Genomic DNA, 24,900 nt, shown 5'->3' on the forward strand with positions numbered 1-24,900 from the left:
GCAGTTATATAAAAAAGCAAAACATTTTTTAAAGGCCATAACAAAATAGTCATTTAAAAGAAAAGAACATTGGACTGGAGAGTAGGGATGGAGTGAGGATAGGGAAATTATCTGTTTTCTTGTCCTAAAGACTCTTAAATTAGGGCAAATCTGTTATGATTTCTCTTGATCTATAATGTAAAGATGTTGGACTAGATAACTTCCAAGTTCCATTTCAGATGTTATTCTCTATGGTTTTCTAAACTTCAAGATGTCATATTCAATACTCTATGAGGAACTCAAGTTAGATAGTTGATGGCCATTCCATATTGGACCTACCTAATTTCACCTGACTTAAAAGCTAAGCAGGTTAAGGCCTGGCTAGCACTTAGAGAAGAGATTCTCTGGGAGTAATATGGGCTTTGTTAGATCTAATATAGATCAATTTAAAGATCTAGAGGACCTGGGTTTGAATCTTAACTGCCTGTATGACCTGATATTACCTTGTTAAGTCTCATTTTTCTCAAAATGAGGCACTTGTATTTGATTACTTATGTCATTCCTGTCTCCTGGTTCTCCTGCTTGACTGCTCCTTCTGTTACTCCCCCAACCCTACTCAAGTTGTGGGGACAGTTTTGTCACTTTTTAAAGAAACAAACAAACCCCTAGAAAAACTAACAGCCTGTGTTAGTGGGAAGAGAAATCCTGGCAGATAAAGGTGTAATCATGGGGTCTCTCTCAATACTATCTAGTGACTTCCTTTCTTGTCCCTTGGCTCCTCAGACTTGATTAAATAAACTTTTACTTCCCTTTAGTATCCCTTCAATCCACTGTTACTAAATGTGTGTCTTTGCAGACAATAAAAGGTCATAGGGAGTCAGGTTTAGTGTGTATTTTTGTGCTGCTGCTCAAGTAAGGGAATTGCTTGTTGGTATATTTAAGACCCCAAATAACTGACTATTTCAGAAGAGATTTTGAATTTCTGCCAGAAACAAGGAAAAGTAAAAAAAAACAAAAAACCTGAATTATTTTCAGCCTCTATATCCAAGTGAATATTATCTCCCATAGATTAATTCTCTAATGGTATAGGATTTGGGGCCTGATTCCAAGGCAGAAGTTCAGAAAATTCATTCTCTAAAGAGGAAGTCTTTTGCTTAAATGCCATTTATAGTTAGAAAACATTTACTGCCTGAGCCCTTATAGCAACATCTCTTGGAAACTTCCTTTGACTCCTCTTCTTGACTTCATCTCTCATATTTTTGTCATCATCCAAAAACCCCTTTGTTGCTGACATTCTGCACTGCAACTGCTACCATAGGGTCTTGGAAGCTTGCCACTCTGCTACTATGCTTTACCTGTGTAGCCATCATCTCTAACTGCTCTCTATCTCCACAACTGCCACTTATAGAAATTCTACCCCATTACTATGTTAATGTGCTCTGGAGATATATCAATACTTTTTAAGATGAGACTTGTTCAGACCAACATGCCTTAAAGTTAGTTAACATATCTCCTGCATTCTTGCTAATAATGCTAATGTAAAAGAGGAATATTCAGGTACCTGAAAGATTTGCACATTTGTTCTCAATGGAAGGACCCTAGTCCTTACTCTAAGTCCTGATCTTTTCTCATAGAATGTATCTTTATAGTCTTTTCTATGTTCTTCTTGTTACAGAAAGAGGAAAAGCAAAAAGCAAAAAACAACTTGTTCTTTTCCTTAACCTTATAGATTTTTGATTAGCTGCCTGGATTGGATTATAAACTATTTACTTAATTTCCTAGCTTTATGCTCCATTGTTTCTAATTTGCCTGCCTAAATCTGACTCACAACATATTCTGATTTTGCTACTTCTATATTCCTAATTCTGGCTGATACACTCATCCCTCAACTCCTTTACTGATCCTTACCATCAACATAGTACAATTATATCTATATACTACCCTGATCTGAGGAGAGTTTGCACAATCACTTTCAAAGATTGTAACAGTTGGCCCCTTCCAAACTCACAAAAATATTAGATGGTTGATATTATATAGTCAAATCTTTCTGCAGGAATTTGATAAAATTTAACTGATTTAGAAAAATGTATACATTCAAACAGGGCAGCTAAATGGGTCAGTGAATAGAGTGCTGGCCTGGAGTCAGGAAAACTCATTGTGTGAGTTCAAATCTGGCCTCAATCATTTACTAGCTGTTTGATCATAGGAATGTCACTTAACCCTGTTTGCCTCAGTTCCTCTTCTGTAAAATAAGCTGGAGGAGGAAACAACAAATCATTCCAGTATCTTTGCCAAAAAAAGCAAACAAACAAACAAACAGGATTATGAAAAATCAGATACAATTGAAATGACTGAAATACAATCTATTTTCTGTCATGCTAAAAATAATGAATGTTTCCTATATAAAAATAAAGAAGTTAATAATCTCATTATTGATCTCTGATATTAAATACATACTAGATTCTGTGCCTGACATCATGCTAAATCCTGGGGATATAAATACAAACAAAAAAGAAAGGCAACCTCTGCCTTCAAAGGGCTTGTATACTCATGGGAGAAGAAAACACAGAAAAGAGTGCTGAAAATGTGGAGGGAATGAAAGAACCCAGAGTGGGAAGCACAGTTTGGAAGTCTGAGATTCAGGAATAGCTCTGGAAGTGGAATTAAGACCAGCCCAGTTTCCTCCACAAAAATGGAGGTTACAAGTAGAATTTATCAATGAGAGAAGAAAGTGGGGCTTAACAGAAAGATATTCCTTATTGAGAAATTTACATGAGAAGTAAGACAAGGATGCCAATTATCACCAATATCATTTAGTAATCTACTAGAAATGCTTTTAGCAATAAGAGAAGAAAAAGAAATTGAAGGAATTAGATACCAGGCAATGAAGAAAAAAGACCATCACTCTTTGTAGATGATATATGGTACTCTTTTTTTTTTTTTTTTTTTTGAAATTTTTAAATGGCTATTTTATTTATTTTTTTCTCTAACAGCTTTATTTTTTTAAACATGTTAAAGTATATCTTAAATACAATATATGTGTACATAGTTATACAGTTCTCTTGTTGCCCAAGAAAAATCAGATTTAGAAAGGTAAAAATAATCTGGGAAGAAAAACAAAAATGCAAGCAGTCCACACTTGTTAGCCAGTGTTCTTTCCCTGGGTATAGCTGATTCTGTTCATCACTGATCAATTGGAACTAAATTGGATCCTCTTATTGCCGAAGACAGCCAAGTCCAGATATGATGATACTCTTAAAGAATCCTAGAGCATCATGGGAATTAATGAGAAAAAAAAACAAAAAAAAAAAATGACCTGGCCACTCCAGACCTAAAAGTGTATTATAAATTGGCAGCCATAAAAACTATTTGAGACTGACTAAGAAATATAGTGGTGGTTCAGTGGGATAGGTTGGGTATACAAGACATTGCAGCCAACGACTCCAGTAATATACTGCTTAATGAACCCAATGACTCTAGTTTTTGAGATAACTTACTATTTGACAAAAACTGGAAAATAGTATGGCAGAAATTAGGCAGTGACCAACATCTCACATCTTACACTAAGATGAGGTTTATTGGGTACATGATTTAGACATAGAAGGCGATATCATAAGCAAATTAGGAGAGCAGGGGATAGAGCCTATCAGATCTCTAGAGAAACAAGGAATTTATAACCAAACAAGAAATAGAGAACATTATGAAATTCAGAAAGGATACTTTTGATTCCATCAAATTAAAAAGGTTTTGCACAAACAAAACCAATGCAAGCAGAAAACTAAAAACAATTTTTACAGTCAATGTTTCTGATAAAGGTTTCATTTCTAAAACATTTAGAGAACCGAGTCAATTTTATAAGAATACAAGTCATTCCCCATTTCATTATTGGTCAAACAATATAACAGTTTTCAGTTTTCAGATGAAGAAATTAAAGCCATCTATAGTCATATGAAAAAATGCTCTAAATCTTTATTGATTCGAGAAATACAAGTTAGAACAACTTTAAGTTACCACCTCACACCTATCATATTAGCTAAGATGAACTGGAAAAGAAAATAATAAATATTGGAGGAGATTGAAGAAAACTGGGATACTAATGCACTGTTGGTGGAGTTGTGAACTGATCTAACCATTCTGGAGAGCAATTTGGAAATATTCCCAAAGACTATCAAATTATTCATATCTTTTGATCCAGCAATGTCAAAGAGATCATAAAAGAGGGAAAAGGACTCACATGTGCAAAAATATTTATGGTAGCTCTTTTTGTGGTGGCAAAGAATTGGAAATTGAGTGGAAGCTCATCAGTTGGGGAATGGATGAATAAGTTGTGGTATCTGTAATGAAATACTATTGTTTTATAAAACATGATGAGCAATCTGATTTCAGATAAACATCAAAAGACTTTACATGAACTGATGCTAAGTGAAGTGAACAGATCCAGAAGAACTTGTATATACTAACAGCAAGATTGTGTGATGATCAAGTAGTATACTTAGTTCTTTTCAGCCATATAGTAAGACAAGACAATTCCAATAGATTTGGGGTGGAAAATGCCATCTACATTGAGAGAAAGAATTATGGAACCTGAATGCAGATCGAGGCATACTATTTTTACTGTTTTGTTTTTCTTTCTCATCGATTTTCCCTTTTGTTCTGATTTTTCTTTCACCACATGACTAATATGGAAATATGTTTTAAATGATTGTAAGTATGTAACCTATATCATATTGCTTGCTGTTTTGGAGAGGCAAGAGGAAAGGGAAAGAGGAAGAAAAAATTTGGAACTCAAAATCTTACAGAAACAAATGTTGAAAACTATCTTTACATGTAATTGGAAAAAATACTATTAAATGAGAAAAAAAAGTTTGTAGAAGTGTTGGTAGACATTCCAGTTAGAGTTCCAAGATGAGAATATAGTTTAGAAGTTTGAAAGACAGGAACAAGTCCAAGAAGGGAATAAATTCCAGCCTGGACCTAGCCTGACCATCTCCATTTTGAGACCTGGATTGTTATTCTTTCATTGGGTTATTATATAATTTTGTTGACAGAGGATAGTGAGGAGAGGTGAGTCTCAGGAAAGATATGTGATCTTGCAGAATGATAATGTTAAAGAGAGCATGATAAAATCCAGAGGAATGTAGTCAAGTGAAAAGTCATCAGTTAATAACTTTCAGAAATAGGTATTTATTAAGGTTGTAGAGTAAGAATGTATGATATAAGAAATTTCTCCAAAAGTCCATGATATTCTCCCACAAAACATACACTTGTCAGGAAAAGTGGGCTCAAACTTAGAGAGCACTAGTGGCAAAACAGTAATTCACTACTTTTATTTACTATAAGTTCTTTGCTGTCATTTATGGGATGCTCAAATAATTAACTTTAATGATGATGAACATACATCATCTTTCTTTGATTTCTGAAGATGAAAGCAGCTTCTAACCCTCATGTCGCAAGAGAATAATTCTAGGACACTGATGGAAGGTTAGGAAGTTGAAAATTCTCCATTTTTTGAAGACCAAAAGGTCTTTCCAATTAAAAAAAGAGCCAGAAGTAAGGAGAGCTCAGGTCTGTCTACCATTCCCAGCCCTAGATAGTGTCTTTTCAGGTGGGTTTCAATTGAAATTTCATGCTCATTCCAATTTATGGACAAGATTTCTGTTCTAGCTAACTGAAAACTTTACTATAGAACCCAGAGGATATAATGAAATTCCATAGCCAAATGAACAATGCTTCTTGTCCTTCATAATTTCATTTTATCAGTTAACTTTCAAATACTTTTTTGCACTTAAATCTTTGGATTGATTGGTGAATTAAGACATTTTTCTCATCTACTTAAAGTATGAGGCTAGAATAGGATGAAGTGGTTTATCTCTATCTTTACATTGAACTCCTTAAGGAATAAAAATTATTTTTGTTTTTTATTTCAAGACTTTAGAATATTTTATTATTTCCTATTTTATCAGCTAAGTCTGTGATATGAATCTTATGATTGTGAAATCAATCAAAAAAAAATCACAAATCTCACCTCCCTTTTACATTAGAGTAAAATACTCCAAATCAGAAGTGTAAGATCATAGTTCTACAGCAAGAATTTTTAACTTGGGGTCTAAGGATTTTCTTTTATTACACTGATAATTGTATACTGAATTTCAATATAATTGATTTCCTTTGCAATCTTTTGTATTTTACTTTATGCATCTAAAAACATCATTCTGAGAAGTCTTGACTAGACTACCAAGATATCCATGATACAAAAAATGTTTAGATACTTGGGTATAGCTAGAACTCAAAGGGGCCTTAGAAGACAATTAATCAAAATTCTTCATATTGGGGCCCATAACAATTCAAGGACTTGTTCAAGTTCAGAGGAAATCTCACAGGTGGCACTGGAATGCAGATCTTCTGATTCCAGAGACAATGCTTTATTCTCTGTATGAATTTCTTCCTAGAATTAGTATTTACATTCTTAAATCAGCTGTTGATATGCAATGATGATATGCAGAGGATTCTAAAAATAAGAATAGGAGGCCTATTTACATTTATATACCTTACTCTTCTGTGACTTTCTGAAGAATAACCATATTTTAAAACCAGTATTTTAACAAGGAATAAGAGACCAATTTTTATCAAAGGAGCTAACTTTAGGGCTCTCATCACAGATATATAAAGCATGGATCTAACTTAAAAGTTAATGATAGAAAAATAATAGGTTACATTGATATAGCATTTTATAATTCCAGATAGTTTCTCTCTGTCTCTCTGTCTCTGTTTCTCTCTCTTATATTATATATAATATACACAAAATAGACGTACACATATATAGTGTATATATACATACATATATAATCTGTATATAGGATTTCATTTGATCTTCATATAAATTTATTTGATAATTTACTTTGATTGTAGATCTTACTACTGGCCTAAATATCTTTGAGATTGTAGTAGAAGTATTATTATCCACATTTTACAGATGAGGAAATTAAAACTCAAGAGAAATTCAATGACTTATCTAGAATCACACAGATGGTATATACCAGACCTATGATTTAAGCTGAGGCCTTCTAACTCTAGTTAAGGGCATGAAATTGTCTTGCAATTATAAACCTAGTTATAACAGTGAAAGACAGGAAAAGTATACATAGGTAATTAAAAGCTCCAGATAACATAGAAAAGTTAATATGTAAGAACTCTTTGCAGTTATAGATGTACCCTCCTAGATCTTAAAAATCCCTGAAAAAAAAAATGAAAGTAAGAATAGAGAATATTACTTCCCAGCTACTGTTGATTCTTTGTTATTGTGATATTCTATAAAGGAAGAAAAATTAAAACTTCCTATATTAGGTAAATATATCATATATTCATCAGATGTATTTATTTCTTTTTATCTTTTTAGTATCTTGCTAAGATTCTTGTATCCTTTATTACTCTTATACTTCTTAAAGGAAATTTAAAAAATAAACATAGGGTTCTAAATTTAGAGTCAGAAGGGAAGCCAGAGTCATTTAACTCATAGATGAGAAAATGAGATTTAGAGAGGTAGTGATTTATCCAAGGTCACACAGTTATTAAATGGCATAGAAGATTGGAACCCAGAGTTTCTTATGTCACTTCCAGCATCCTTCCCATTATATGAATCACATTGCCTCTCAAAGAACAAGATAATCTTTAATGCTTGAGTAAGTGGAAAGTTTTGTCTTGTATTCTTGACTAATTTTGAAACTTGGCTAGTAAAAGCATTTGGATTCCCTGATTATTCTAGTTTGATTTTCAAACATACTATTTTAAGATTTCATGCATCTTTGAAAATTATTTAAAGTAAGCAACTTTTTGTGTCTCATGAAAACCACCCACTACTTTTCAGTTGCTCGTGAGCTTTATTTGTGAAAGAATTCCAAGTGTTTATCCCATTTGGGATAGCAATCAAGCACTGGTCTCCAACTCATTTAAAGGAATACCAAATCTGAAAAGACAAAATCTTGAATATATTAAGGTGCTTATACAAGACATCCTAACCATTTAGTCCTTATCCTGTTCATTACTGGGAGTCTTAATTGAGATGTTGGCCAAAGGGTACAGACCCTGCTTCCCCTCTTCATACAAATCTCCCCAGAACTTTTGTTTCCTACTGTTTTGATTACTTTAGTGCTGTTTATTTTGGGTTAACTTTAAAAAGCAACTCAAGAATTTTTTCTAATATGGAATTAGGTAATTAATTTGCTTAAAATTTGTCTCCTTCCTGGGAAGAATAGTTTACTATATAGATACTTACATGCTTTTGTGTGAGTTGAGAGAAACCTACTATATTGGGAAATTGATTTGGTACCAAATTTTGCAGTGCCTTTGTATCCTAAAATATGAAGTATCCCAGAGAATATTAAAGTTAATAACTTACTGAATTTTTCATGTTTTAATATACTCTTTTGGGTCTTATTGACAGCCTATTGGGGATTTTGGTTGGCCCTTAGAATGAAGAGATTATCTTCAATGTATGCCCTGACATAAAGGGAAATAGAATCATCTCTAAACATATAGATTTATCCTTTATCCTATTACTTTAGGGCTTTTTTTCAAAATGTTTATGATATCTACTCATCAAGGATAGGTCTATTTTCCAACAATTTTCTCTTAAGAAGTACCTTTTTGGAAACATTGTTGATATATATCCTCATACTACACTCTCCTATGTGATCCCATTGTCAGTTCCATTTGATGATACCATGGCCTTGAATGTAAGACTGAAGACCTTTAATAGAATTTCTTGTGGAAAAGTTCCATCTAAAATTCAACAGTATTTCTATTGTTTCATGCCTTGCCACTGTTGTTGGTTTTAAGTTTCCTCAGAAAAGAAAATGTTCTAATCCCTAAATTCAATTGGTGAAGCCCAAATATTTAAAGTTATATTTCAAAATAATTTTTAAAAAACAGAATACAACTAGGCGTTATAATCCTTGTGATTGAACATCTTGTGATTGAATTTATTATAATTACATAAATATGTTAAGACAAAATTCTTCTTGATATGATTAAAAATAAGCTGATAGCTCAAGCAGCTAGAATGATGTTGGTTTTGGCGATAGCTGTGTTTTTCACTGTCTCTAACATCATGTTGCTATTCAATTACAGTAAAATAGTATGCAGAATCTGAGCCTCCCATATTCTAAAGTAGAATAGCTCCAGGGAGCAATTTAGAATGGAGAAAGGAGTCTAAAATTCTGTTCCATCAGAAATATTCTCTGTAATGAATCAGTAACTGCGAATACATACAGCCTCTGTGTTATGAGTCAAAGGCAAATGACAATACCAGCCTTAAAGAAACCAGGAAAACATAGAAAGTAGAGAAAAAAAGAAAAGAAAGAAATGGGTCTATTGCCCAAGTCCTGTACTTCTAGAAGATTGGACAAACGATCCAACTTTGTTGGTACTTTAACACCTACAAGGAAGTGTCTCTTGCTAAACTCTTGTACTTTATCACTGTGCACTAATTTCTCTGGGTGGTTATGACAGGACATCTATAATATCCTGTTTCACTGCTAAGGAAATTGAGACCAAGGGAGATTAATTGGCTTGTTCCACAGTGAGTCACTGATGGTCACGATTAGAAAAAATGATATCCAGTACTCAAAAGGGCATGCTAGGTACTCACATGTATCATATCCTTCATGAGGTGTGAACTGGGAGTTTTAATAACATTCTTAACATGATCTTGAAACATTCTCATTTAGACATGCAATTTCCTGAGTGCTTTTTTTAACACTCCACTTTTTTTCAGTGTTTTTTTTTTTTTTTTAAAGATAAATGCAAAGAATATAAGTGCATAAGAATTATTTCTATAGACTGGACCATATTTTTTTTTGCAAGAGTTGAATTCCTAGGAAAATTATGCAATAAATTTTCCCCTCATGCCATGCATATATATTATTATCCAAGTGAAATCTGGGTAAGTGGAACAGCGGCAGCTTCGGAGGAAAAGAACTGTGACAAAGAAGCACTGAGACAAGTCCTACTAACTTTGCCACAATAATAGGAATAAGTATGGCCTATATAATACCATACCATACCATACTGTACCATATTATATTCTATACCATACCACACTATATCAAACCATACCATACCATATTGTACCACACTATATTCTATACCATACCACACTATACCATATCATATCACACTATACCACACCATATTATACCATACCATACCATACCATACTATACTACACAATACCATACTGTGCTATCCTATGGTATACTATACTGTCTGTACTATATAGATTGTACCTAAATATGGACAGCTAAGTAGATTGTCAGACCTAGAGTCAGAAAGACTCACCTTCCTGAATCTGGCCTTGGAGAGTTACTAGCAGTGTGAGCTCTGGGCAAATCTCTTATTCCTGTTTGCCTCAGTTTCCTCATCTGTAAAATGAGCTGGAGAAGGAAATGGCAAACCACTTTCTTTGCCCAGAAAATCCCCTAAACGGGAAGAATCACACATGGCTAACAACAACAACCTAAGTTATATGAAGCTTTTTCTCTAAAGCCTTACTCCAATACTTCATCCTAAACATAAAAATGATCTTGGGTTCTTAAAGGCTATGCAGCCGAGCAGAAACACTGGCATGGCCTGCTAAATTGCTTAGCTTGGTATCTTGGAATAAACTCACACAGTAATAACTAGGATTGGGCAACCAGGTCTTTGGAATTTCAGTCTCTGAGATTTAAAGATCACTGACAATAGTAATTCTCATTTAGAAGGTAAAAATAATTATGCTTAGTAACTAACAAGAATAACATTGGAAATAACCATATGACAGCTTCTTTCTCCCCCTTACCACCCTTCCTACAGTCCAGGTAATCTTTACACTTTTGCCCCCATTGGCCATTTTCTTTCTCAGAAGTATCCTCACAATGTTTGCTCACTTTCATTGAACAGTGTCTTACAATCTTTGCCCCTCTTCCCTCAGATTTTGTGTCATGAAAGATAAGATTTTCCTGGAGATCTTTTCTACTCAAGTGAAATTGGTTTTGAAGGCTGATTTGAGGATTTTTTTTGTAGTCCCTAGAATTGCTTGTTGCGGTCTATTGTTATCTATCTTCAGTCTTACTAAGTTTAGAAAGGCTCATGGTTAAAATATTGGCTATTGGTAAATAAAAAAAAATCATAAACATTCATATACTAAATTATGGAAGCATTATAGCTGCTCTCAACCCAGAATCAGAACTTGGAAGTCAGGAGTCATATTTCACTATATAGGTGAAATGAAGTTATCTATTTTTTCAAAGTGTTGACATTATATCAGTGCTATATGGCATTATTTCAACAGTGTGAGCCTCGAACCTTTGTTCACACAGATAAGAAACCATCTATAACCATGAGCTTATATCACATGACATTTCCTTTCCTATAGTATTCTAAAAGAGAACTTAACATTAATTAATGAATTCAGTTTTCTACATTGAATGAGTTACTCAAATTGTGCAGGATGGCACAATACTTATTTAAAAAACAACAGTAGAATTAATTCATTTGCTGCTTTTGTTCGAATGCATTGGAATAAAAACTGGACGTCGGCCCTTTTAAGCTCTACTGATTACAAATGTAAGCTTGCTTTCTTACTTCTGTTTGTTCTGGCATAGCACAACTTCTTAATTGTTCAGAAAAACCTGAACCTTATTTGGACGATATAATCTGATTTCCATGGTTTTAATAATGGATTTTCAGAGTGTACTTTCTGTGGCTCCAGTGATATAAGATTCCTGGAATAGCACAAAAGTTAGTTTTACTGTTCCCAAGTACTTTAGATTTCAATTCAAATAATGCCTTTGTTGCAGAAGTGACATTTTCTTCTTCATCAGTTACTTCATCAGTTCCAATATGTAGAGATAATTAACCATAGAATTCTCCAGTGAGTAAACTGATATGCATGAGATGGATATAGCTATAAAAACAGAGGTGTATTCCCCAGGTTTATTCTTGGGATTTGAAGTGAGGATATTTACTTTATGAGGTGCTATTGAGTTTTTTCTTTCTCTTTTCCTCACTATAAACAGTGTATGAAGTGGGCTTGTTTGTACAGCTTTCCAAACGGAGAAATAAGGGATGACATTATTAATAGACACAAACTTATAAGCAAGTCTTTCTTATTATATTCATTATTTTTAAAAATACACATTGTTTTATGAATCATGTTGGGAGAGAAAAATCAGATCAATAAGGAAAAACCATGGGAGAGATTTTAAATAGCAGAAAAAAGAAATAAGCATAGCATGTATTGATTTATATTCAGTCTCCATAGTTCTTTTTCTAGATGCAGATGGCGTTTTCTGTCCAAAGTCTATTGGGATTGCTTTGGATAAGCAAGTCTTTCAAGTCAGTTTCTAAGATTAGATTCTGGAGTTCAGGAAACATGTCTTATTCTTACAGTCTTTGTAGATGGCAAATAGTCAATAAATAATGTATTGAATGAATGAATGCTACTTAGAGTAGAATTTTATCCCAGTTTAACCTCAGAGTCTTCTGTCCATGAGATTATACAGTTTCTAGAACCTCAGTGTTCTCAAATATACTTTGATATCCTAATAGGTTACTTGAGTTTTCTATAATTTTTTTTAAATCATACATATAAAATTTGACTTAAGTGCTTTAGTCATTATTTGTATTTTCAGCACTTAGCACCTCACAAATAGTTTTGTTCAGTCATTTTTCAGTCATATCTGACTCTTCAAGACCGCATTTGGGGTTTTCTTGCCAAAAATTTCCTTCTCCAGCTCATTTTACAGATGAGAAAACTGAGGCAAATAAAGTTAAGTAACTTGCCCAATGTCACACAGTAAATAAATGTCTGAGGCAAGATTTGAGCTCAAGAAGAGGAATAACTTCCTAACCTAGATTGGGATTCTATCCACTTAACCATCCTGTTGTCTCTTTCTCCTCTGGCCCTCAGACACATAGGAAGTACTTAATAAATGTTAATTGACCAGCCAAATTAAAAAGGTAGTAGGATCTCTAATAATTTTGCTCAGCAATTTTCAGAGAAAAAAGTTTCTATATATTGCCAGATGAAATCATGTTTTAAAAAATGCTAATTTGTTATACCCATTTTTGTGTATTTGCCAGAGCTTCTCTGACTAAGAGTCAAGAAGGATATACTACAGCTAATCATGTGTCTGGCATTGACAGAGCTCAGCACAAATGTACTGGATAAACAAATAGAATGCCAAGAGATGATGGGTAAATAGCAAATTTCTCAACAAGATCTTGACAACCAGTTAGTTAGTTCTACCCCTAAGGAAACATGCAGAGCCATGGCATAGTGGTATTCAGGAGATCTGAGTACAACTCCTGACTCTGTTGCTTATTAACTGAGACTCATATTTTTTGAAATTGCTTTCTTCATCTATAAAATGAGAGTTGGACTGTATAATTCAATCTAACAAGCACTTATTAAGTGCCTACTTAATATGTGAATTAATTAATTATGCAATGCTCTGGGGATATGAAGATAAAAACAAGCCCAAGGAGCTTGTTATACTCTACTTAGAAAAAATGTACAACTATGTAATTAAATGCAAAATACATGCAAAGTAAATATGAAATGATTTTGAGAGTGGGAAAGTACTAAGTGATTTGGGGTAGGGAAGAATAAGGAAAAACCTTTTGTTTGTATAGGAAGTAGGAAGTGGCCTTTGAAATGATCCTTGAAGGGAGTAAAGGATTCCAAGAGATATAGGTGAGATAGGAAGACACACAAGGCACAAGGGAAAGCGTGTGCTAAGGGAAATAAAATGTTTGTACAAGGAACAGCAAATAGATCAATCTAGCACAGCTAGGTGGGGTGGGGCAAGAGAGTGGGGGAGGGAATATGTGAAGGCTAGTCTATGACTAAGGGGAGGGTTGAAGATGTCCTGAATTAGATAAGTAGCCATAAAAGTGGAGAATAGGGGATGTAAATTATACTGAGCAAGAATAAAGGCTAAATGTCCACACAAATAAAGTCAGACTTAAATAATTGGAAAAATATTAAGTGCTCTTGGATCAGCGAGCGAACATAATAAAGATGACAATACTTCCTAAACTAATCTATTTATTTAGTGCTATACCAATCAGACTTCCAAGAAAATATTTTAATGATCTTGAAAAAATAACAACAAAATTCATATGGAACAATAAAAAGTCGAGAATCTCAAGGGAATTAATGAAAAAAAAAATCAAATGAAGGTGGCCTAACTGTACCTGATCTAAAATTATATTATAAAGCATCAGTCACCAAAACCATTTGGTATTGGCTAAGAAATAGATTAGTGGATCAGTGGAAAAGGTTGATTCACAAGACAGAATAGTCAACTATAGCAATCTAGTGTTTGACAAACCCAAAGACCCTAACTTCTGGGATAAGAATTCATTATTTGATAAAAACTGCTGGGATAATTGGAAATTAGTATGGCAGAAATTAGGCATGGACCCACACTTAACACCATATACCAAGATAAGATCAAAATGGGTCCATGACCTAGGCATAAAGAACGAGATTATAAATAAATTAGAGGAACATAGGATAGTTTATCTCTCAGACTTGTGGAGGAGAAAGAAATTTGTGACCAAAGATGAACTAGAGACCATTACTGATCACAAAATAGAAAATTTTGATTACATCAAATTAAAAAGCCTTTGTACAAACAAAACTAATGCAAACAAGATTAGAAGGGAAGCAACAAACTGGGAAAACATCTTCACAGTTAAAGGTTCTGATAAAGGCCTCATTTCCAAAATATATAGAGAACTGACTCAAATTTATAAGAAATCAAGCCATTCTCCAATTGATAAATGGTCAAAGGATATGAACAGATAATTTTCAGAGGATGAAATTGAAACTATTACCACTCATATGAAAGAGTGTTCCAAATCATTATTGATCAGAGAAATGCAAATTAAGACAACTCTGAGATACCACTACACACCTGTCAGATTGGCTAAGATGACGGGAAAAAATAATGATGAATGTTGGAGGGGATGCAGGAAAACTGGGACACTAATGCATTGTTGGTGGAGTTGTGAACGAATCCAACCATTCTGAAGAGCAATATGGAATTATGCCCAAAAAGTTATCAAATTGTGCATACCCTTTGATCCAGCAGTGTTTCTATTGGGCTTATATCCCAAAGAAATACTAAAGAAGGGAAAGGGACCTGTATGTGCCAAAATGTATTTGTAGTAGCTAGAAACTGGAAAATGAATGGATGCCCATCAATTGGAGAATGGCTGGGTAAATTGTGGTATATGAATGTTATGGAATATTATTGTTCTGTAAGAAATGACCAGCAGGATGAATACAGAGAGGACTGGCGAGACTTACATGAACTGATGTTGAGTGAAATGAGCAGAACCAGGAGATCATTATACACTTCGACAACAATATTGTATGAGAACATATTTTGATGGAAGTGGATTTCTTTGACAAAGAGACCTAACTGAGTTTCAATTGATAAATGACGGACAGAAGCAGCTACACCCAAAGAAAGAACACTGGGAAACGAATGTGAACTATCTGCATTTTTGTTTTGCTTCCCGGGTTATTTATACCTTCTGAATCCAATTCTTCCTGTGCAACAAAAGAACTGTTCAGTTCTGCAAACATATATTGTATCTAGGATATACTGCAACATATCCAACATATATAGGACTGCTTGCCATCTAGGGGAGGGGGTGGAGGGAGGGAGGGGAAAAATCGGAACAGAAATGAGTGCAAGGGATAATGTTGTAAAAAAATTACCCTGGCATGGATTCTATCAATATAAAGTAATTATTAAATAAAAAATAAAAAAAGAATAAAGGCTAAATGAAGAAAAAAAGTCACCTCTTTTGTTCTCCTGGCTCATATTCCTCTGTTTATCATGCAGCAAATAGTTCTTTGACTATTAGGGCAAATTCTGACTACTGTATATTATATATAATGATAACATAGATTGAGATGGCCTAGAGGGATTATGCTACAGAGCATGTGCATTGATTATTTGGTCATATCAGAAATGATGCACTTCCTGATTTCTTCTAGCCATGTGCTGACCCATCCTAAAAGTATTTCAGATTTTAGCGTCACCCAGCAAATCCTGCATGATCTCTTGATCCATTTGCCATCCTAAGATACCAATAGAAGGAAAGTGCTGTATCAGTTGAAGAAAAAGGTAGAACACTTCTCCTTTCCTTTGATCCTCCAGGTGACATATAACTCTAAGACTTTTAGTTGGAGGTAGGGAAGGTATGGTCCAATATGACAGATAGTGAAATGCTGACTCATCTAGGTGAATTTGCACCTGACACCCCGAATAACTTTCCCACTTTTGTTTCCTTTCCTGAGCAAACAAACAAGCATTAGTAGATATTTGTATACAATCATAAAAATGACCCTGTAGATTTGAGAGACTGAGAGGTCCTTGGTCCAATGAGTGGAACTAGTTAGTGGAAGAAGATTAGCCACCAACAAAAGGACTGGCTTGAGTCATTTCACCAACAGGAATGTAGTGAGAGTTGTTCAGACAGCACAGAGTCTGAAGGCAATTGGGAGATGAATGAATAGAGGTTTGACATTATTGAATCTTAGGAAAATCAATTTGATGAAAGATGAACTGGAGTAAAAATATTTGAAGAAGGAAGATCAACCAGCAAACTATTCCAATAATCCTGGAATGTGGTAAAGAGGGTCTGTATCATCATGGTGACTGTGTGACAGATGAAAGAACACATATATTAGAGGGATTATAAGGAACAAAACTTGACAGTTGATTGGCTGTTTGGGTGAACAGTCAATGAATCATCAAAAATGACGCCTTGGTCAGGATCCTGAGACAATTTTGCTTGAAACATAGTAGGTGCTTAATAATTTTTCATTCGTTCATTAAGTTGAGTCAAAACCTTAGCTTTAAATAACTTATTCCCATTAAAGGAATTAATGCATTGAGATATGAGAAAGGGGAAAAGGAACCCTTCTCTCCTTTCATTAGAGATGAAACTTGCAATTTTGAACCTGGTCAGAATGAATGCTTAGATGTAGAACAGAGGGGCCTCTTGTAAAGAAGAAAAATTGTAATGCTCCAGTGCCTATGAGACCAGTAGAGGCTCTCCTACTTAGACAATAATATTTCACATTTATACATAACTGAGATAGACTTAGAAAGTATTATTATTATCATTTTACAGATGAAGATATTAAGGCCTAAGGTCAGTGACTTATCTAGGTTTATATAGCTAAGGAGTAAAGTTCTTTTCCCCAGTACTATACTACTGCCTAGATATTATCTAGTCCGACCTCTTAATTTTATTTTTTAATCTTTTTAAAAACAATGTTTTCTTCTTATTGTTGTTATAGTGCAGAAATAGATAGCAAGCCTACTATTAGGAAAATTTTCTGAACATATTAAAAAGTCTATATCCAAAGTCTTGGTAAAGGTTGGTAAAAAGACTTTCCAAAATCAAGGACCCCAAATCAACTGCCTAATTCTTTGTACCATTGACTTTAACACATCTGAAATTTAAATTTTGTCACAATCTCTCAGTGTGGTAACAATTTAAAAACAAGTCTCTAATTTTCAAATATATTTTAACATCTAAATTATGTTAAATCCTGAGGATACTGCCGTCAGCAGCGTCTGTACAACTTTTCAAACTTATTTGTTAATCTTTTGCTTTGTGCCTTTCTGAGAAATGGAGCTATCATCCAAAATTTTCTTAAAATCCTTTAAAAAAAATTTTGTTTGTTGATTTGTTTTTACTGTTGTAACTTGTTGAATCAGGGCTACTGGATTTGATACAAATTCAGAATCATTTCCTTCAAATGTTAACTCATATTTGGAGGCTTGAGAAAGAACAAGCAACCTAGTCTCATGATCACTTTTCACATATACTTTTCATCCAACAAGTTTCTGATTTCAACAAATGAGCCATTCTCTTGAATGACATTAATGAGGAAATGAGTTCAACCAGACCTAATCTTGTGGTGAAGGGTTACACCTGAAAAGCCAGGCAATGCCTTTGATCTTGTTTTTGTGCGTGACTGGAAATTGTGAGAACTGTTGCAAGATTCTTTTTGACTTCCCCACAACTTGTCAACTTGAAATATGTTTGTAGGATTCCTCTGGGGCTTTTCACAATATGGTTTGTCTCTTCAGAAAGATGTCAGCATTTTCTGGGTTGTTGACAGACTGGTTGCTGAGAATGCTCTTCATTCTTACTGTGGATAGACCAAAAAAGCAATTAATGCATTTTAAAGATGAGGAAATTGAGGTCCTTAGAGGCTAAGGATTACATAGTTCATAAATATCAAATATTTAAAGCATAAGATATTCAGACCAGATTTTCTGACTTTAAATCTAATATTCTTTCTATCAAAATACATTCCCTTCTCAAGAAAAAGCAACATTAGGAAACTGTTAGCAAGGAACATTCAGGAATTTCAGCATAGTATGAAGACTATTGAGGCAGAGGTTCTTTTGGACTTTCTCCCCAAACATGGTAATATTCTAAGATGTGTTCATGCCTATATAACTAAAAACCAAGAAATAAATCAGGATTCTTTTAAAGCTTAGGTCAAGTTCCATACCTTCCAGGAATGCTAAATTTTTTTTGGTAATGGGTTTTTTTTTTTTTTCCAAAATACATACAAAGATAGTTTTCAACATTCATCTTTATAAAACCTTGTATTCCAAAATTTTTCTTTCTCTTTTCCCAGCCCTCTTCCCTAGACATTGAGTAATCCAAAATAGGTTAAACATGTATAATTCTTCTAAATATATTTCCACATTTATCATGCTGCACAAGAAAAATCAGATCAAAAAGGAAAAAAATGAGCTAGCAAACAGCAATGAAAAAGGTAAAAATACTATGTTGTGATCCATATTCAGTCCTCATAGTTCTCTTTCTGGCTGCAGATGGATCTCTTCCTCACAAATCTATTGGAATTGGCCTGACTCTCTTCATTGTGAAAAAGAACCAAATAAATCAGAGTTGATCCTCACATAATCTTGTTACTATATACAATGTTCTCTTGTTTCTATTTACTTCACTCAGAGTCAGTTCATGTAAGTCTCTTCAGGCCTTTCTGAAATCAATCTGCTGATAATTTCTTATGGAACAATAATATTCCATAATATTTCTATACCATAGATTCATTATTCAACCATTCCCCAGCTGATGGGCTGATTCACTCAGTTCCAGTTCCTTGCTGCTACAAACATTTGCATGTGTGGGTTCTTTTCCCTTTTTATGATCTCTTTGTGATGCAGACCCAGTAGAGTCACTGCTGGATCAAAGGATATGTACAGTTTGATAGCCTTTTAGGTATAGTTCCAAATTACTCTCCAGAATGTTTGGATCAGTTCACAACTCCACCAAACATGTATTAGTGTCCCAGTTTTCCCACATCCTCTCCAACATTTATCATTTCCTTTCCTTTCATCTTAGCCAATCTGAGAGATGTGTAGTGGTACCTCAAAATTGTCTTAGTTTGCATTTCTCTAATTAATAAGGATTGTAAACACTTTTAATATGTGTAAATAACTTTAATTTCTTCATCTGAAAACTGTCTGTTCATTTCATTTGACTATTTATCAATTGGAGAATGGCTTGTATTCTTATAAATTTGAGTTAATTCTCTATATATTTTAGAAATGAGACTTTTATTAGACCCTTTGAATTTAAAAACTTTCCTCAATTTTCTACTTCCCTTCTAATCTTGGTTGCATTGGTTTTGTTTGTATAAAACTTTTTTAGTTTAATATAATCAAAATTATCCATTTTGCATTTCATAATATTCTCTAATTCTTCTTTGGTCAAAGATTCCTTCCTCACCACAGACCTGAGAGATAGACTATCCCTTGTTCTCTTAATTTGTTTATACTATTACTCCTTATGTCTAAATCATGAACCCATTTCATATTTAGGTTCCAGTTCCTACCACTGGAAAGGCCTTTTAAACACTACAAATATCATCTCATTTGATACTCACAATAACCTTGAAAGGCAGATTGTATTGCTATAACCATTTTGTATTTGAAAAAACTGAAGAAAGTAGTGGTTAAGTGACTTGCCCATGATTACATAGTGACTAAATCTGAAGCTGGCGCAAACATGAATTTCCCTTTAAACCTCTAGGCATAAACACTTTATTGGAATTCTAGAAGTCTCCCTTCTTAGCCATTTCTGTTCTCTGAAATTCACTTTGGTTATAAAACCATTTTTTCAGATTTCATGAATTCTGTACTTGATGCATTCAGGAATGTAATTAAGTACCAGGTTGCTATATCATACTATATTGATACCCTGTTCCTGAGCATTCTTTCAATGACTCTTCATCAAGGAGACTTTATTACTATTATTAGGATAGTTTTCCCAATATTTTAAATTATTCACTTCCCTAGTCCTATTAAACTTGGCCTTGAATATTTTTCTTTTTTGAATAAGTTTTTATTGATATCTTCTGTTTCTTACATTATCATAGTTATCCTTAACTATCTTTCCCCCTCCCTATCCCAGAGAGCCATTCCAAATAACAAATATTTTTAAGGGGGAAAAAAAATCAATATAGCTATTCAATTCAATGAAAAAAAAATTGAAAACATGTGCAATATATAATATCTGTGGAGCTCCTAACTCTATGAAAAGGCAGATTGGGAGGGTGTCTCTTCATTTGAATCATGCTTGAGCTTTATCATTTTGTTATATTCACTTCTGATTTTTTTCACTGATTTTCATTCACATTGTTTTAATTGTACATATCATTTTCTTGGCTCTGCTTATTTTACTCTGCATCATCAGTTCATGTAGATTGTTACATGTTTCTGTGTAGTTATTATATACATGCTTATAATATATTCTTTCAACATAGTAAAAATATTCCATTATCACAATTTATTAAGCCATTACCCAATTGATGGGAATATTCTTGGTTTCTAATTCTTTACTATCACAAAAGTGATGCTATAAATATTTTGGGGATTTTTTCCCTTATCAACGGCTTCTTTGGGTTTTAAGCCTAGTAATGAAATCTGATTCAAAGGGTATGGACTTTTTTTTAGCTTTTTATTTTCAAAATATATGCATAGATATTTTTCAACATTCATTCTTGCAAAACCTTGTGCTCCAAATTTTTTCTACCTCCCCTCTCCTCACGTCCTCCCTTTAGATAGCAAGTAATACAACATATGCTAAATGTACAATTTTTCTATACATATTTCTACATTTATGATACTTCATAAGAAAAATCAGATCAAAAGGAAAGAAAATGAGAAAAAACAAAAAGCAAACAAGCAACAACAAAAAGGTGAAAATACTATGTTGTTATCCACATTCAGTACCCACATCTCTTTCTGGATGCAGATAGCTCTCTCTATCACAAGTCTATTGGAATTGACCTGAATCACCTCATTGTTGAAGAAAATCACGCCCATCAGAATTGGTCATCACATAATCTTGTTATTGCTGTGTACAATATTCTCTTGTTTTTACTCACTTCACTTAGCATCAATTCATGTAAATCTCTCCAGGCCTTTCTGAAATCAGACTATAGATAATTTCTTATGGAACAATAATATTCCATAACCTTCTGATATCATAACTTATTCAGCCATTCCCCAATTGATGGGTATCTATTCAGTTTCTAGCTACTTGCTACTACAAAAAGAGTTACTACAAATATTTTTGCACTTGAGGATTCTTTTCCTCTTTTTATGATCTCTTTGGGATATAGACCAAGACACTACTGAATCAAAGGGTATGCATAGTTTTATAGTCCTTTGGGCATAGTTCCAAATTGCTCTCCAGAATGGATGGGTCAGTTCACAATAATGTATTAGTATCCCAGTTTTCCCACATCCCCTCCAACATTTATCATCACCTTTTCTTGTCATCTTAACCAATCTGACAAGGGGGTAGTGGTATCTCAGAGTTGTATTAATTTGAATTTCTCTGCTCAATAGTGATTTAGAGCATTTTTTCATATGACTAGAAATGGTTTCTGAAAATTATCTGTTCATATCTTATGACCATTTATCAATTGGAGAATGGCTTGTAATCTTATAAATTTGAGTCAGTTCTCTACATATTTTAGAAATGAGTCTTTATCAGAACCCTTGGATGTAAAATTTTCTTCCTAGTTTTCTGCTTCCCTTCTAATTTTGTCTGCATTAGTTTTGTTTGTTCAAAGACTTTTAAACTTCATATAATCAGCCATTTTGTATTTCATAATGTACTCCAGCTCCTCTTTGGCCACAAATTCCTTCCCTCTCCCCACACCTCAGAGAGGTAGATTATTCCCTGTTCTTCCAATTTGTTTATAGTATCACTCTTTATATCTAAATCATGAACTCACTTTGACTCTCTCTTGGCACAGGGTGTTTGGTCAATGCCTACTCCCTGCCACAGTATTTTCCAATTTTCTCAGCAATTTTTGTCAAATAGTGAGTTCTTATCCCAGAAACTGGAGTCCTTGAGGTTTATTAAACATTAGATTACTATAGTCATTGTCTAATGTTGTCTTATGAATCTAACTTATTCCACTGTTCAATTATTCTATTTCTTAGCCAGTACCAAATGGCTTTGATGACCACTGCTTTATAATATAATTTAGGTCTGCTACTGCTAGACCAGCCTCATCTGCATTCCTTTTCATTAATTCCCTTGAAATTCTTGACTCCCTGCTATGCCAGATAAATTTTATTACCACTTTTTCTAGCTTTGTAAAGCAATTTCCTGGCAGTTTGATTGACACAACACTGAACAAGTAGATATTTAGGTAGAACTATCACTTTTACTATATTAAGGGTATGGACATTTTAGTCACTTTATTTGTATAATTGCAAATTGCTTTCCAGAACTACAGAACTTCATAGTTCCAATAACAGTGTATTATTGTGTCTATTATCCCATGACTTCTCCAACACTGACTATCACCATTTTTGTCATGTTTGTTAATTTGCAGATTAAGAGATAAAACTTCAAGATTATTTTGATGTTGCTTTTTCTCCAAGAAGCTGTAGGTTGTGACAATCACAGGAGGGCTCCCTCTCCTAGTCATTGCTGGCAAAACTCTTGCTGGAGTCCTCCTTCATAGACTTGGAAGACAGTAATCTACCAGAGAGTCAGTGTGATTTCAGAAAAGGTCAAGGAATAATTGACATCGTGTTTACTGCTTGACAACTCCAGGAGAAATGCCAAGAGCAGAATAGAGGTGTGTATACAACATTCATTGATTCAATTAAGGCCTTTGATACTGTCAGTCAAGAGAGTTTATAGAAAATCTTGTTAATATTCTATTGCCTGAGAAGTTCATCAGTACTATACATTAATTTCATGATGGCATGTTTGCTCAGGTTCTGGATAATGGATGGTTCTCTCAAGCTTTTTCAGTCACCAATGTAATAAAGTAAGACTGTGCGCTTGCTCCCATGCTTTTTATCATGATGTTTTCAGCAATGTTGTAAGATGCTGTCAAGAAGTATATAAAAGCAGGGCAGCTAGGTGGTGCAGAGGATAGAGCACCATCCCTGAAATCAGGAGGACCTGAGTTCACATCTGGTCTCAAACACTTAATACTTCCTGTCTGTGTGACCCTGGGCAAGTCACTTAACCCCAATTGCCTCAGCAAAACACAAAACAAAAGTATATAAAAGCAATCAGCTGCCACAATGATGTTAAATTATTTTACTTGAGAAGGCTATAACTAAAGTGGAAGGAGAGTTGCTACATGATTTTTTCTGGTACACAAATGATTGTGCATTCCATGTAGCTTCTAAAGCTGAAATTCAATATGGAGCAATTCTCTACTAATTTAGGCCTAACAATGAATACCAAGAAAACATAGGTTCTCCACCAGCCAGTACCCTGTTATCCATATATGCAACCAGCAAATGTTACAGCAAATGGAGAAATTTTAATACTGTAAATAAGTTCACTTACCTTGACGGTATACTTTCCAGGGAGATACACATAGATGATGGGGTTGATGCAGTCATTGCCAGAGTTAGCTCAATATTTAGGAAGCTTGAAAGGAAAGTTGGGGCAAGAAGAGGTATTAGATTACCCACCAAAGGTCTACCGAGCCATTGTGTTCACCTCATTGTTGTATGTCTGTGAAACCTAGCTATCAACACCATGCCAGGAAACTGAATTACTTCCACTTAAATTGTCTTGTAAAGATTCTAAAGATCACCTGGCAAGATAAAATACTGAACAATGAGGTCCTTTTTCAAAATAAACTGCTAAGCAGGCAAACTCTATTGCAGAGAGTGCAACTCTGATGAGCTGACCACTTTGTTTCAATGCCAAATGTATGGTTAACTAAAAGACTATTTTATGGTGAACTCATACAAAGCAAGCACTGAGGTCAGAAGAGATACAGTGACATTCTTGAGGTCTCTTTGAAGGACTCTGGAATCTATTACATGAGGTGGAACACACTGGCAAAGGATCTCCCAGCATGGTTTGTCCACCTCAAAGAAGGTGCTGTGCTATATGAGTGAAGCAGAATTGCAGTAGCTCAAAAGAAACATGAGATGCACAAATTTAGAAACAGCTTCTATCCAAATATTCCTGTGTACTATTTGTGCCCGACTTGTGGTAGAACCTTCCAAGTTTGTATTAGTCTGATCAAGTACAGCTGGACACATTGTACCTCAACTCCAATTTAGTGATGTCATTTTAATCCTCTTTATGAATTAAGGACAATAACCATTTCTTTTTTATTATTAGTAATTTAGAGGATAATTTCCCCCATGTAATCAGAGATATCTTGCAATTCTTCTTTAGAGAGTTGTTTGTTCATATCATTTGACCACTTAGCTATTGGGGAATAACTGAGTCCCCAATTTGGTGGATTCCCCAATCAACTTGATGTGCTTACAGTATATATTCCATGGGTAATTTGGAGGCATT

The 24,900-nt window shown here is 34.1% G+C and overlaps 1 long non-coding RNA gene across 1 annotated transcript; it reads right to left on the reverse strand.

Moving 5' to 3' along the window:
- Positions 1–12,105: 12,105 nt before the first annotated feature.
- On the reverse strand, positions 12,106–24,450 carry LOC127548519 (uncharacterized). Its single transcript, XR_007950410.1, has 2 exons — positions 23,926–24,450; positions 12,106–18,205 (listed from the first exon to the last, which is right to left on the reverse strand). It is a non-coding gene; the product is annotated as an uncharacterized LOC127548519 (long non-coding RNA).
- Positions 24,451–24,900: the final 450 nt, after the last annotated feature.

The sequence above is a fragment of the Antechinus flavipes genome, chromosome 2, assembly GCF_016432865.1.
Source record: "Antechinus flavipes isolate AdamAnt ecotype Samford, QLD, Australia chromosome 2, AdamAnt_v2, whole genome shotgun sequence".
In the NCBI taxonomy this organism is placed as follows: Eukaryota; Metazoa; Chordata; class Mammalia; order Dasyuromorphia; family Dasyuridae; genus Antechinus; species Antechinus flavipes.